The following is a 14569-nucleotide window of genomic DNA, read 5'->3' on the forward strand; positions in this document are numbered from 1 at the left end:
AATATAATGTGGAAACGTGGACGAAGGGGCCGTCAGGTGTATCACAAGTGAACAGAGCCAGTTCCCTTAAAAACCAAGAGATGTAAACTTACCTGTAACGATGCAGTAGAGTTTCAGATCTTTGAAAAGAGTTTTTCTACTTTCCAGAGAGCATTCAATTAATTTCTGTGCATTTTTATGTAACTAAAACACTATAGCATGGTTTGCAAAATGGCTAGCAGTGATGTAAAGTTAAGTTTAAGTTTATGATTTGTAGTAAATCATTAGTTTGGCTCTTTCAGGGTGTTTCTCTGTGCCCTCATGTGATTCAACCTTCCTGGGTACGACTGCATTTTTAAATGCGTCACAAATTTTCAGAATTAAAGTCTCATGTAAAACTATCCAGTGCCTGATGAACTGTAAAGATTTCATCCATACAATTTAACAAAACATCAGAAAATGTGTGAGAAAAGATTAAATCTGATACAATTTTGATTAAATTGACTATATTGTTTTAATCTAAACTTAAACTAAATGCGAGCACATTTTTTTGTCAAACAAAGCGAACGCTGTCGAACTAGTTCTTTCATGGCGTGGTGAACGGTGTATGTTGTTATGGTAAAGTGTGTGTAGTGGATTTGGGGTTCAGCCATCTCTGCAGCCTGCAGACGGGCAGGTGGAGCAGCTTCCTGCCCTGAGCGCCTCTCTGTGTTAGCAGGATGTTAGCAGTGTGCAGGTAGCATGCAGCATGTATCCTGCAGCGCTCACTGACAGCAGGAAACCCAACCGACAGGTGACGAGGCAGAAGCTGTACGGATCACACACACTACACACACACACACACACACACACACACACACACACACACACACACACACACACAGAACATCCACCATGAATTATGGCTGAGGTCCTGTCACTGACACCCAGCAGTCATTAGCCACGTGGCTACAAACCAGCGCTCAAACAAATAAACAACAGACGGAAACAGGGAAAAGGACAGTCTGATCCCAAAGAACAGAGAGGAAACAGTCTCTCTGTTGTTTCTGTACTGGAGGAGGTCTCTCAGCAGCTGAGGACGAGCTCAGTTGTACCAACGTGTGATGGGATCCCTCTTCAAACTAAAGCCCATGAATGGATTAGAAGGGCACAGACATGTGAGAGGCCCCCCACCCCCCCAACATAGGAGGAGCACACTCAGCGGTCCTTTTGCGTGTCTTTGTAGTCGTTTTGTGTGTCTTTGTAGTCGTTTTGTGTCTCACTGTGGTTGTTTTGTATCCCTTTATGGTTGCTTTGTGTCTCTTTGAGGTCATTTTATATCTGTAGTCATTTTGTGTCTCTCTGTAGTCGTTTTGCATGTATTTGTGGTCGCTTTGCGTGTCTTTGTAGTCGTTTTGTGTGTCTTTGTAGTCATTAAACCATCTCTTTTTTTGTCTGCTTAAAAGACAAACAGTTCTGTATCTGTCCTCTCATTCTGCAGCTATGAAACCATGACTAAGCACGAAACTGGAAAAAAAATCCTCCATGCGGACTGAGTGAGGTCTGAACCAGAAGTGAAAACACTTCTGTTCAGCTGCCATGATGACACATCTGGGCTCCGTCCAATCACGTTAGAGCCAGCCGTCAGCTGCTGTATTCTCTGAGGTGAGCAGAGAAACACACTAAGAGTTCTGTTAATGGACAAGAGTGTGTGTTTAATACACACTGATCCGCTCTTTATGGTTAATCCTCCATTAACCAGGCTTAACCTCCACACACACACACACACACACACACACACACACACACACACACACACACACACAATCCCTTCACATTCTCTCTCACCAAACTGAAGCCACATTTCTGTCGACTACACAATCTAGTTTTGGTTGTCAGGGTCACAGAGGCCAAAACCTCCAGGCCCTGCCGCGACCTTTGACCCTGATGAAGGAGCTGGAGCAGGGGGCCGAGAGGTCGCTGTCTCTGTAACTTCAGGCCATATTTCTACCAGGCCAGGGGTGGGGGGCGGGGGGTATCCATCACCTCTTAATCTGTGCAGCTCTCATGCCATTATCAGTGAGGCTAAGTGTTCATGGAGCCCAGTAATCCTGGTTCTAAAAAGGAAGGACAGCACCCTCGACATCCTGTCCACAATCACACACACAAAAAACACAACAGCTTCATGAAGTTTATGTTAAAACATGATTTATACTTATTACTTCCTGGGCCTATTTCTTGAATTGCTTCCGAATTTTACAACAATTCTGATATGTGATGTAAAGGAGCGAAATAACTTCTACAGCCATGCTAGCAAAACTGTCGCTCTGTGGAGTAATGATTCATCTGCTGGTTATTTCCTCAACTGATTCATTTTTTGATCTCTAAAATGTCCAGAAAATTGTGAAAAAAGTCCATCTAAAATGTTTTCTAGTTCAAGGTTCAGTTTACTATCAGCAGCAAATCCTCACAAATGGGAAACAGGAAGTGTAGAATGTTTAATCGATTATCAAAATAGTTGCAGATTAATCAACTAAATCAACTCTACATGTAATCGATCTCACCTGCCGGGCCGAATCGTTTTCTCACTATCTATTTAGGTCCTCATTTACTGTAATCATTTCCTCTCACTTTTGGGGGGGTGGTCTTGATTAGAGGCTTCTGCAATAATATGTTGTAGGAAACCTTGAATTAATTAGTTATTCATTTATATTTGTTATGAGATAATCAAATTATTTCTCAGGATATGCTGTAGCGTTAAAGATACACATGATTAGGTGTTATTATTATTATTATTAAAATAAGTACGAAATTATGAAAACAGGTGTCATTTCTTTTAATACAGACTGACAAACAGCAGCCAATAAAAACACTCGAGCCGGCAGCGAAGAGAAGAGCACAAACAGATAAAACAGCCGTTGTCTTCCGCTGCAGGAGGCTAAGAGCCTTTCAGCTCCAATAAAACTCTTCAACTCTTTCGCCGTACGCGTGCAATTAGCCGGGAGCGACGACGCTAAAAGGGACTGATGGGAAATATGAAGGTAAACAGCAGAGCGCCTGTTTTCCCTGCATCCGCTCGCTCTGTCACCTCGCTCAGGAAACAACAGGAAGCGGCGCTGAGTGGGTCAAGGTTGTCAGTGTGCGAGTGTGTGGGAGTTTCATTCATCCACTCGTTAGAGGCTGAAATCAGTGCTGAAAGCTACAAATGAAAACACACACACACACACACGAATCTCCAAATGTGATTCATCAATACAGAAAACTGAGTATTTTTTAACAGTGAGGTTTTTTTTACTGAGGCTGATGGGAACGTTTTGCAGGTATTTGGTCATAAATCGAAGTACTGGACAATTAAACCTTTGATCGGATGATGGCGCTAGATGAAAAGTCAGGACCCTGAACGTTTGTACAAAATGTCACGGCAATCCATCCAGTACTTGTGGAGATATTTCAGTCTGGACCAACGTGCGTAAAAAGGGTCAAGATGCCTTTAGAATCAAAACCACAGAGAGAATTGAACCACGACCATGTTAGTGCCTTGATCTGATCTGTGGACCAACAGAGGGAGAAGACGAGAGTTCATCTCCTCAGTGTTACAGCATCACTATCAGGAGAACACACACTGAATAAATCACTGCCCTACACACACACACACACACTGTGCCTCATGCTCTACATCTGTCACTGTGACCACAACAACATACAGTACTTCCTCCTCAGACACCTCAGTGTGTGTGTGTGTGTGTGTGTGAGTGTGTGTGTTAAAGTGACCTCTGGATTCGTTCAGCAGCAACACGACCACACAGAAGAAATCATCTCCATCAATGCCACAGAAACTCAGCCAGCTCAGAGTCACAGAGGCTTTGATTGAAGTGTGGGCACAAACCATGATAACAGATTTAATGCAGAATGTATACAGAAGTCACCATCAGCGGTAACTGGTAGCTAGGGACAAAACAGGGAACCAAAACTAAAAACACATACGCGGCACAAAAACCACAGAGGAAGAAAACAAACGGCAAAGTCCAGCTGAAGGAAGGACACATCCACCCTGTTTTACTGAGAAATAAAGAAGTTTCCCAGCAGGTGTGGCACTAACTGAGGAAAACTCACTGCAGAAATCTGTTAATTATATTACTATACTACTGTAGTTATTAGTAAAACAAACACCAGCATTATATAGATTTTAATGGCATCAGATAATAATGTTTCACTACAACAGATAAAGATCATTTTGGGGGAAATGCTTAAAGTTGACCTGTGGAGTTCTTCCATGTTTCTCACCTAAATGTGTGTCTCATTGAGGTTTAACAAACACGTTGAATATATTTCCTTTCAACTTCAGTGGAAAACTGATTAAGAAGTGATTCTTAAAATTAGAAATTAAAGCTTTTCTTCACTGTTGACCTCATCATAAGATATTCTGGATGAAAAAAATCATTAATTAGTTTTAAAAATAATAGTGATAATAAGACGCAAAAGTAAAGGAATCGTCACCTGACTGAAGCTAACTTCAGTGTGAACCCTGTGAGATCAAATTGAACTGTTAATGTAGGAAGTGACGACCTCTCCCGCCCACTGTGACCTCAGAGGTCACATGGTGACCACAGGGAGACAGCTGCTTAACACACATCTTATTTCTTAATAAACAGGATCTAAATACTTTTTTCCATTCTCATTATGGTCATGAGACACGTAACGGCCCTTTAAAGTCCCGCAGCAGACAGACCTGGTGACCCGTTTACATGATGTCACCCCAGCTGACAATCTGGATGCAAATGAGCGTCAGATATCCTGGTTAGATTCGACCCGTTAGACGGAGCAAAGTAAATATTAAACCCAAAGCTATTTCCTGTTTCTGATTAGATGACATCAGTGAGACGGAAACTAGCCCGTTTCCTGGTTCTTATCAGAACGACAGGTACAGTAAGAGCAGGTGAAGCTGGGGGGGCTGAAGGGCCTACAGCCTGCAAAGCTCAACTCAGGAGAAAAATTTACCTAGTTAATAATTTCAATAGTGGACAAAAAGCTGAAGAAAACAAACTTCAGGAAGGTAAATTCTATTCTTCTTCTAGAATCTAATATTTTCAACCAGTACCCTGCCGTTCACCTCCTCTCCATAATGTACTGGTCAGACACAAGAGCACATTCAGTGGGAGACTCATTCCACCCAAATGTACAACAGAGCGCCACAGGAAATCATTCCTGCCTGTGGCCATCAAACTGTTCAACTCCTCCCTCTGAGTGTCACTGACACTCAGAATTAACAGACTGATTCTGGACTTATTTCACCTCTGTCAGCAACCACTACCTCATATTATTTATTCTTTAAATGTCACAAGTGCAATACATATATGTACATACGCAACAGAGCAATACATACATATACATTGTTATTGTATATATTTGTTTCTTTTATTTTTCACTTATTTTCTATTTCTTATTTTTCCTATTTTTGTACATACTCTTATTTCTAAATTTATGCTGCTTTCTACTCTTGAATGGGAGCACCATTACTGTATAGTATAGTAAGTATTTGATTCGGTTGACACTAGCAAACTTGAAAAGGAAATCCATGGATTGTTTAGCTAACAAGCTAACTGCATCATTATACTTCAATTACAGCCAGCAAGACTCTCAAGTCCTGTGGAATAAAGTTACTGACTGTATTTCTAGAAAGAAGTTTGTGGCTTTTGATTTAGTTACATATAGTTCAAGTTCTCCTGTAACTGCCTCTAGTGGCTGTTAGAAGAACTGCAGCTTGAGACTTGTTAAGACTTTAGCATTTAGTCATTCACACAAAATGTTTTAATGACAGTTTAATGAGAGCGGGTCACTGAACTTAAAGAGACGCTGTAACAGGATAAAAAGTGATTTTATAACACCATTTAGTTTCAGACAGCAGCTGTGTGTGACCTTCAGGGCCAGAGTTCCACTGGAAATGTGGTGCTTTCCTGAGGATTTGTAGTCTAATGAGACGACAAATGGAGTATGAAAAGTTAAGCCGGGATTTTAAAAAGTTAAAAGAGAGCCAGTGAGAGTCAGACAGACACTGTTAATGGTTGTTAATTCAACGTCTAACATAAAAGAAAATAAATGACCAGATTAAACCTGGTTACTTAACATTAAATCACTCATAAAAACGCACATTAAATAAAAAGGTTTATGATAAAAATACCTGCAGAACTAACGAACACAGTCCCATCAGCCTCAGCTGTACTTTGTGTATAGTCCTAATTAGCAGATCTTACCATGCTGACACACTAAACTAAAGGATCATGGTAAACATTACACTGGCTAAACATCAGCATGTTAGCATAGTCATTGTGAGCATGTTAGCATGCTGACGTTAGCTTTTAGCCCAACTGAGTGCGCATAAACCTTTGCTAAGTTAGTTTTAGCTTCTTTATACAAAGTTCCTCTCTTCCCACTTAAACTAAGAACCTTTTCATGAGACCACGTTTTAAACTACCAGCCCAGTCATTCTTTCGTTAATCGAGCAGAGAGAGAGAGAGAGTAGAAGAGAGAGAAAACTCATTCACTGTGTGTCCTTGTAAATCCAGCAGGATGTCAGGTACATGATAATGGCTGCTTTCGGCTGAAAACCTCAAATCTCCATTAAATCCAGATCCAGAGGAAACAACCTAAATTCAGCCTGAATAATGTGGTTTTAACGTTCATTCACAAGGTTTCATCTCACTCACAATTAAACTGGAAAACCTGAATAAACTTATTATTTGCCCTTTATTTCCTTTTGACTTTCGTGTTTTATTGTAAAATCATAACCAAAAAATAAATAATGAAGTGGAAATATAAGTAGTTAGTGTAAAATCCTTCAGTTGACATTAAAAACATGAAAATATAATTAAAGTTGGAGATACAAGATTTCTATAAAACATTATCAGAGCATTTAAAAGTTATGTAGGCGGGTCGAGCGTCCATTCAACAACACTGACTCTCTCTCTCTCTGCCACCATCATTCACTTCTCCACCTGAACCACCGCCTGGCCTTGGTAACCGTGGAAACCAGCGGAGTGGAGGACGGGTGCCTCACATCGCCGGGGACAACAGAGAGAGATGCTGTTATTATGGTTTAACTGATGGTTCAGGGGTTCACTTTTTATTTACAGAATTATTTGCTGTCAAAATGAACCAAGACAAAGTTTGTTTATATTATCACACGGATTGAGTAATGATACATGACAGTCACGTTCAGTTTCTCGGACTGATTGTGGTTTTCTGGGGGATAAATACATCAGAGTGAGAAATGAGAAATCGTGACCTTGAATGAAAAGAAAAGAAAGAACCGTAAAGTAATCCCAAAACATCAGTACAACTTATATGTCTTTTGTTTTTTTATCCATCTTATCTAACAAACATTTTAATTAAATCTATCAGCTGTGAGATGCTTGACTTACTCTCAGCTAAAAAATCTGATTTCATAACGATGGTCACTCAATAATAAATTAACAGCGAAGGCTTATTGAAAATAAATCGTGCTGCAAGTTTTTCATTTGTTTCAAGTCGAAAAGATCTCTAGCTAACATGTTAGCAAACAGAAGTCATGTTTGTGTCCACCTGGTGAATGCAAGTCCAATATTCACTCTCCTTTTAGTTCTGGTTTGGTTTCCACCAACTCCTGAGAAAAACATGTGGCTCTTTAGCTGCTAGATGTTCCACTTGTCACCAGTCATCTATCTAACTTTGTCTGTTTGCTGCAAACAACGTTGATGAGAGCGCCGAGACTGGACAGTAAATGTGCTGTTAAACCAAAACAAAGACCTAAAAGAGGTTAAAAGACTCATTAAGTCATTTGAGTCAATATTGATACAGAAAACATTGAGCAAAGAGTTTCATTACACGATCTAGGATGGATGTGTGTGTGTGTGTGTGTGTACATTGGGGGTGGTCAGTGTGGCAACCTACGGGGGGGGGGGACTTCCCTTCTTCCTTACCCCCCCCACCACACACACACACACACACACACACACACACACACACACACACACACACACACACAGAGGTGACATAACAGCAGTAAATCAGACCTGAAGCTTCCATCCACCCACAGACGGACCTCACAGCTCCATGATGTGGACACAAAAGCAGGAAGAGGACAATTCCAGTGATGATGTCATTTTGTAGGCCAAACTGGGACCTAGTTCCACCGTGTTCTCCTACTGAAGGTTCCTGCTGAAGATTTCTGCTCTGGGTTTTAGGTCAATTAGGAAAATTGGTGAGTAGCTTATTCTGCTATATTCTACGTAACATCACCGTGTCCAAAAACAAACATCTGTCACAGTGGAAAGTAATTAAGTACATTTACGTAAGTACTTGTACTTTACTTGAGTATTTCAATTTCTTGCTACTTTCTACTTCAACTCCACCACATTTCAGAATGAAATATTGTACCGACAGCTTTAGGTACTTATGTTTCAGAAGAAGAGTTCATATAAAAACACACATGATAAATTTATCATTTAATATATTGTTAAAGATTAAACCAGGTGTTCCCAACTTTTTTGGCCAGTGACCCTTTACAAAACAGCTGTTTGAGCTCCAACTCTATGAGTTGTTGACATTTTCCCACTAAACTTTCCGTCACCACCAGCTGATTCTACAATCGTGGCAGCTTTTCCAAGCAGCAGCCACCACACCTGAGCTTTGAAGTGTTTTTAGCTGCAGTTCCGCTAATGGCCACTAGACAATGGACCAAAATACACAGATGAATTGTAGTGAATGGGAAAACTCCCAAATTCTCTCCAGAAAAATGCATTCAGTTCATTTTATCCACATAAAGTTCAGCTCTCAGTACATAATTTAACTTCTTCTAAAGTGCATCTTCGTATGAATTTTAAAAATGACTGTTCCGTGAAAAAGACATGTTTGTCATGACTGACAGGCCTCTCAACCGGCCGGGTTTATCAATCAGACACCTTCATCATACAAAGTGACAACGGTCAGCAGCACAGAGAAACAAACGGACCACCCTGCTGCTCCTTCAACACAACACACAGCTGTGAAACAGGAAGTGAAGAGCGCTGACACAGCAAGACCAACCAGGAAGTGACATTCCCGCTGAAAAAGTCTTTTCCTCAGCCAGTGACAAGAGACGACAAGTGAAAGTGTGTGACAACAAAGATGCATGTGGAAGGTAAAGTTGGTCAGTCTGTCCAACACTGACAGGAAAGCCGGTCCCATCAATCTATCAATTCATCAATCAACCAACCAACCAATCACTGAAAGGCTGGTACAGAAACAACAGTGGGAGTTACTGGAAGAAGTTCAAATGAGAGCATCATCGTGTTTTCCTCTCTCCATCGTCATGCACTGCAAACAGGGTTTGCTGCAAAGAGTCTGTGTGTTGGTGGAGGGCCGGGAAATGCATTCAGTGCAGCAAACACAGGTGGTGCGTTCAGCACGAGCAGTTAAACCAGTAGATGGTGAGAGATTAAGTCGAGCTGAGAGCAGATGCCTGAACTACATGTGAAGCATGAGAACCAGGTTCAGCAAAACTCTGCGTCCAAGACTAGATCAACTGAACTGGAACAATAAATAGTGATGTTTTCTAGCGTGTTCATCTTTGGTATCATATTTCTGAAGTCTTTTCTCGTAGTTACGAGATGCTAAGTCATGTTCCCGACTGGATAGTGTGTTAGCGGTTAGCTCACCAGATACAGTAGTTCAACCCCCCAAACCCTGCAAGTAGTCAGTACGTCACCAGGCCTCAAAAGCCAAATATTTAGCCAAGAATTTCACTGTGCTGTTCTGGTGAGACAGAGCATGAAGCTAAAGAAGAGAACTGTATCTCATTGCTACAAGAAAACTACATCATTAGTACAAGACCTTTATCACATAATTTAGAGATTCTTTGCCATAATTATAAGAAAACTTCTCCAATTTATTTTTTCTCATCTTGGGCAAAATATTGAAAATTTGGAATTTTGAAAAAAAGAAAATCTCACAGTTGAAATGTAGCACATCAAAGATCACAGGCCAAAATAAAGTCAGCAAAACGTACCTTCTGATCGACGATGGAGCAGACGAGCTCCCTGACAGCAGGCAGTGAGTGGTCTCCGGGGTCGAGGGTGACCGTTTCCCTGGTGAGTCCGATCTGAAGCAGGAAGGAGACTCCATGGACGGAGCATCGTGAGTTTGTGGGGCTGGGGGCCGTCTGGCTGCCGTTGGACAGCCGGCTGCAGAGGGTGGCGGGCGGGCTGGGGGACGGCGACGGGGTGGGTGGGGCCGCATGCTGAGGGAAGACGGGGAAAGATCGCGGCGAGGCCGGCGGTGGCAGCGGGCTGTTGTCGGCAGACATTGGCTGCTATCTGTGACGTCGTCCAGGCGGGAGAAAGGCGTCGCAGGTGAACGACATCCAAAAGAAAGCGTCTGGTTTGTTGGTCAGCCGAGGGTCTTCCCTCCCCTTGTTTGCCTCGATTCACATTTGTCACCACTAAAATCCTGCAAGAAAGGTTTCCTCTCGCTGCCGGGCATCGCTGAGGTAGAAACGAACAAAGTCAACTATGACGTAAAAGCTCAGGATTCTGGGAAGTTAAAGTTTAAAGAGTTAAATCCTCAGGGCTCCTGCTGGGTGGGACTGTGGATCATGTTGTGAGCAGAAAAACAACCAGGAAGCTCTGCAGATCAGTAGTTTGTCTTTACTGTTGTCACTGGCTGCATCTGTTGAGAATCAAAGAAAACATGTTGAAGAAGAAGTTTGTCATACCCTATCTAGCAAATAAGAGCCTTTAATGACCTCACTGCACTTCATGACATTTCATTTCATCCTTCACGTCATGTCCTTTTGAGTAGGTGAATTTGTGAAGACTTCATTGTGTATGACGGTATTTCTATCTTCTGACCATTTTAAAAGTTATTACAAAAATTACCAAACTAACTTATGTTTAAAAACAATTGTGGCGACATCAAAAATGTTCTAAGAAAATTCAAATTTATTTAATAATATCTAAATATCTGCTAGCCCTGAAGCCCTGTTTCTATTTAAGACAAATTTAGCTCTGTGTTGAATGGGATTCTGGTGAAGGAACTTGTGGCTAAAAAATGCTCATTTCTAGAATTTAGAACTTTAACATCCTGTTGGCCTTTTTCTGGATTAGTCATACTTTCCGTTTCAGCGACCACCTTGTTTCAAATTCACATTCAGGCTGAGAGAAATGTAACCTCAAATATCAATAATGGCATCAGTCAAATATATAGCATCAGTTGTGCTCTAATGAGGCAAGTAAAATTAGCTTATTGGATAAATTTAACATAGGCTTCTATATTACTGCAAGAACTATATCATATCACATCGTAGCATAGTATCATTTCAAATAGTGCCAAATATCATACCATGTATTGTGCCAAAGCTTTCTGCTGCAGAAACTATAAATCTGCAAGAACGTTATGGTTACTTTTGATTCGTGAGACTGCTGCAAAACATCTGCTGACAAAATAAAAGCTCTGGTCAACCAACTTCCCAAAAAATAGACAAACAAACACATTTTCTCATATCTCTTAGGCAAATTTGGGTGAATGGACCCTTTAAGCCTCTACTGTTCCAACAGACAGGAAGGGGTGCCATGTTATATCATACATAGCGAGTCTGAGTTTACCTGGACATACCTAGCAAGATTATTTAATTTGATCACTATAACAAATGTTCATATCATGGTTCGTTCCTGAATACTGATTTTAAAGGAAAATGTTGGATTTTAGTTCAGTAACACACATTAAAATCCATGTGACTCATGATGATGAACATAAATGTGACTTTTTAACCCTGTGACCTTGAGTACTACTGTAAACTTAATACTACTCACCTGTATTTGCCCGGGGAACAACAACGAATACAACACCAAAACATAAAATAAATAAATACTAATAATATGAATAATTATTATAATGATAATAATAATTGCTCGGTTGATTTACACACGTGTATACCTACCTTATGTGTCGGATCACATCTGGATTGTCGCTCAGAGAGAGATATCAAACTGTAACTGTACAAAGTTTGAACATAAAGCAACAGGCTGTCGTCCCGCGGCTTGTTTTTATTGCCTTCACACACATGAAAAGTGCAGTTAGTTAAATTTAACGGCATCTTTACCTCTGAGAGCAGGGCGGTTTTTCCGCTTCCATCGGCGCAGAAAACGAGAAGAAAAAATGTGCGTTAAAGTCCCATCCAGCGGCAGCTCGGACCGCTCCACGGTTGAATTTTAACGAGCACAGTCCCGGTTGGTCCGCTGCACTCGGTCCCCCCGGGTCTGGCAGGGAGAAGTAAAAGCAGGTAGAATAAACCGTTAGACTTCTTTTCTCGTTTCTCCCCAAACTTCCCGGACGAGCAGCGGTTCGACCGAGCAGCTCCAGCTTCATGCGGATCTGATTATCACAGCGACAAAACACTCAGACACGAACTACCGCTCACACCGGGGGGGTAGGAGGAGGAGCGACGGGGAGAGAGGACTCACTCTGACGGCATTTTCCAGGGACCGGACAACCGGAGCCTCTGCAACCAAACAGAACAAACTAGCTGGAGTGTAAAAACGGCAACGCCTTTGAAATTGCAAAATATGTAAAACGGACCAGAAGTTATTTTTGTAATGATAATTAATAAATTAAATGTAATTTAGTTGTCATGGCAACAGCTCAACCTGCGAGCTAGGACGGCTGAGCTCCATGACAACTAAAGTTAGCAAACTCGCTCTACTGAGGAAGACCAACCCTGATATGTAGTTGAAAGCTTCAGATAAAAAACTACTGTTTCAAAGTTCAAGGGTCCACTTTTACGCTCAAATGTTAACTAGCTACCTTTAGCTGTCTGTAGGTTAAGTTCGCGCCACAGCTAACGCTAGCTAGCGCTCAGCTAACACTAGTCCCGGGTCACAGAGCTAGCATCCGTTTTTCTGAAAAATAGTTAGCTCACAATCTTTGAAAAGTCCTTACACAAAACACTTCCACTCCTCACGGTTTTGAAGGTACTTCCAGAATCCTGAGATTCCTGAGAATGACTTTTCCTTATCTGGATAAAAAAAGATATTAATATATCCACTGCATGTCAAAGAGGATTTTTAACTTGTCTGCCAAACTGCAACTATTCCCTAATCCAAACAAAGATGGCAGCCGGTGATAGTTAACGTCTCTGTCTTTGCTTCAGTTTGTAGACCAACCACACTCAAAAAGTTTTATAGATATATTGATAAAAACTTTCTGATTTATCAAAAAGTTTGATCAATATATGTATCTATTTTAATGTTACTTATAAATATGAACTGTTTATACACGATTTATATTTACCTTGTTTTGTACAAAGTACTTTCATAAAGTAAAATTCTGAATGCAGGACAGAGTATTTCTACACTGTGGTATCACTACTTGTACTTCCACCACTGGTGTTAGCTCAACGTTAGCTTACACAGACCAAGGCTAAGCTAAGCTAACAACTGCGTATCTCTGTGGCTTGAATATGATGAGAGAGGCACTCACTGAAACTGAGCTAACGCTAGCTAGCATTCTGATACTACTGTGTGTGCTGGCAGTTTGAAACATACTATTGAAGATGGGAAATTCACGTGATATACATACTGAGTGAGTGCTAAAACAAACTCAAACTGACACTGAGGGAACTTTTCTTATAAATCGTTCCCTCAAATTATGACTCTGTTTATACCTCAGAGTGATACATCTTTCAAACCATAGACAAGCATTGCCTCATTGAATTTCATCAGATAAATCTGTGGCGCCACCTCCTGTTGGAAACCACTCCATCACCCAAACTAAATGTCATCCATCCAAAAAAATACCAGCATCAGCAGAAGCAGCTACTCATTATGCAGAATGACCCATTTCAGAATATGTATATTATATTATTGGATTATAATTATTGATTGATTATGTGTTGATCACTTTAATGTTGCAGCTGGTAAAGGTGGAGCTTATTATTTACTCCTCATTGATAATATTATATGACAATTTTTTGAATGTATTTTGTTTTATTAATCTAAATCTGTAAAGTAACTTAAGTTATCAAATGAATATAGTGGAGTAAAAAGTACAATATTTTCCTCTGAGATGTAGTGCAGTAGGAGTATAAAGTCAGAGATTTAACAAAAACAGATTTTATTACTTGAGTAAAGTTTATGTAAGCTCTCCAACACTGCAGTAACTCCACCAGGCCTTTTCCTGAGCTGATGTGTGTGTAATAACATATATTGTTCCAGTCTCGGGCACCTTTATCTGCATCTATTGTCCAGAGCGGCGCTGTAGCTCTCAGTTACCGCGGTTCAGCCCTCCTCTGACAGGAATCCTGAGGCCGAGAGACTGTTAATGTTTTCCGAGGTAGGATTAAAAGAAAACATCGCACATACAGGAGCACAATGAAAACTGAAGGTCAAAGGTCACCTGGGGGAAGGAGAGCGTGACAGAGGTTAAACTAATAAACTAATAAAAGTTACTTCTTATTTCCCTCCTTAAATCAAGAGCATTACAAGAGAAACACCAAGTTTTTATATTCAGGTAGTTATATTATTAGAGAGAAAGCATTTGTACTAGGCCATGCTTTTACTGATGTATGTCAAAGGAGGGCGATGTTTCTCTACAAATCAGCTGT

Source organism: Enoplosus armatus, chromosome 19 (genome assembly GCF_043641665.1).
Source record: "Enoplosus armatus isolate fEnoArm2 chromosome 19, fEnoArm2.hap1, whole genome shotgun sequence".
Classification (NCBI taxonomy): domain Eukaryota; kingdom Metazoa; phylum Chordata; class Actinopteri; order Centrarchiformes; family Enoplosidae; genus Enoplosus; species Enoplosus armatus.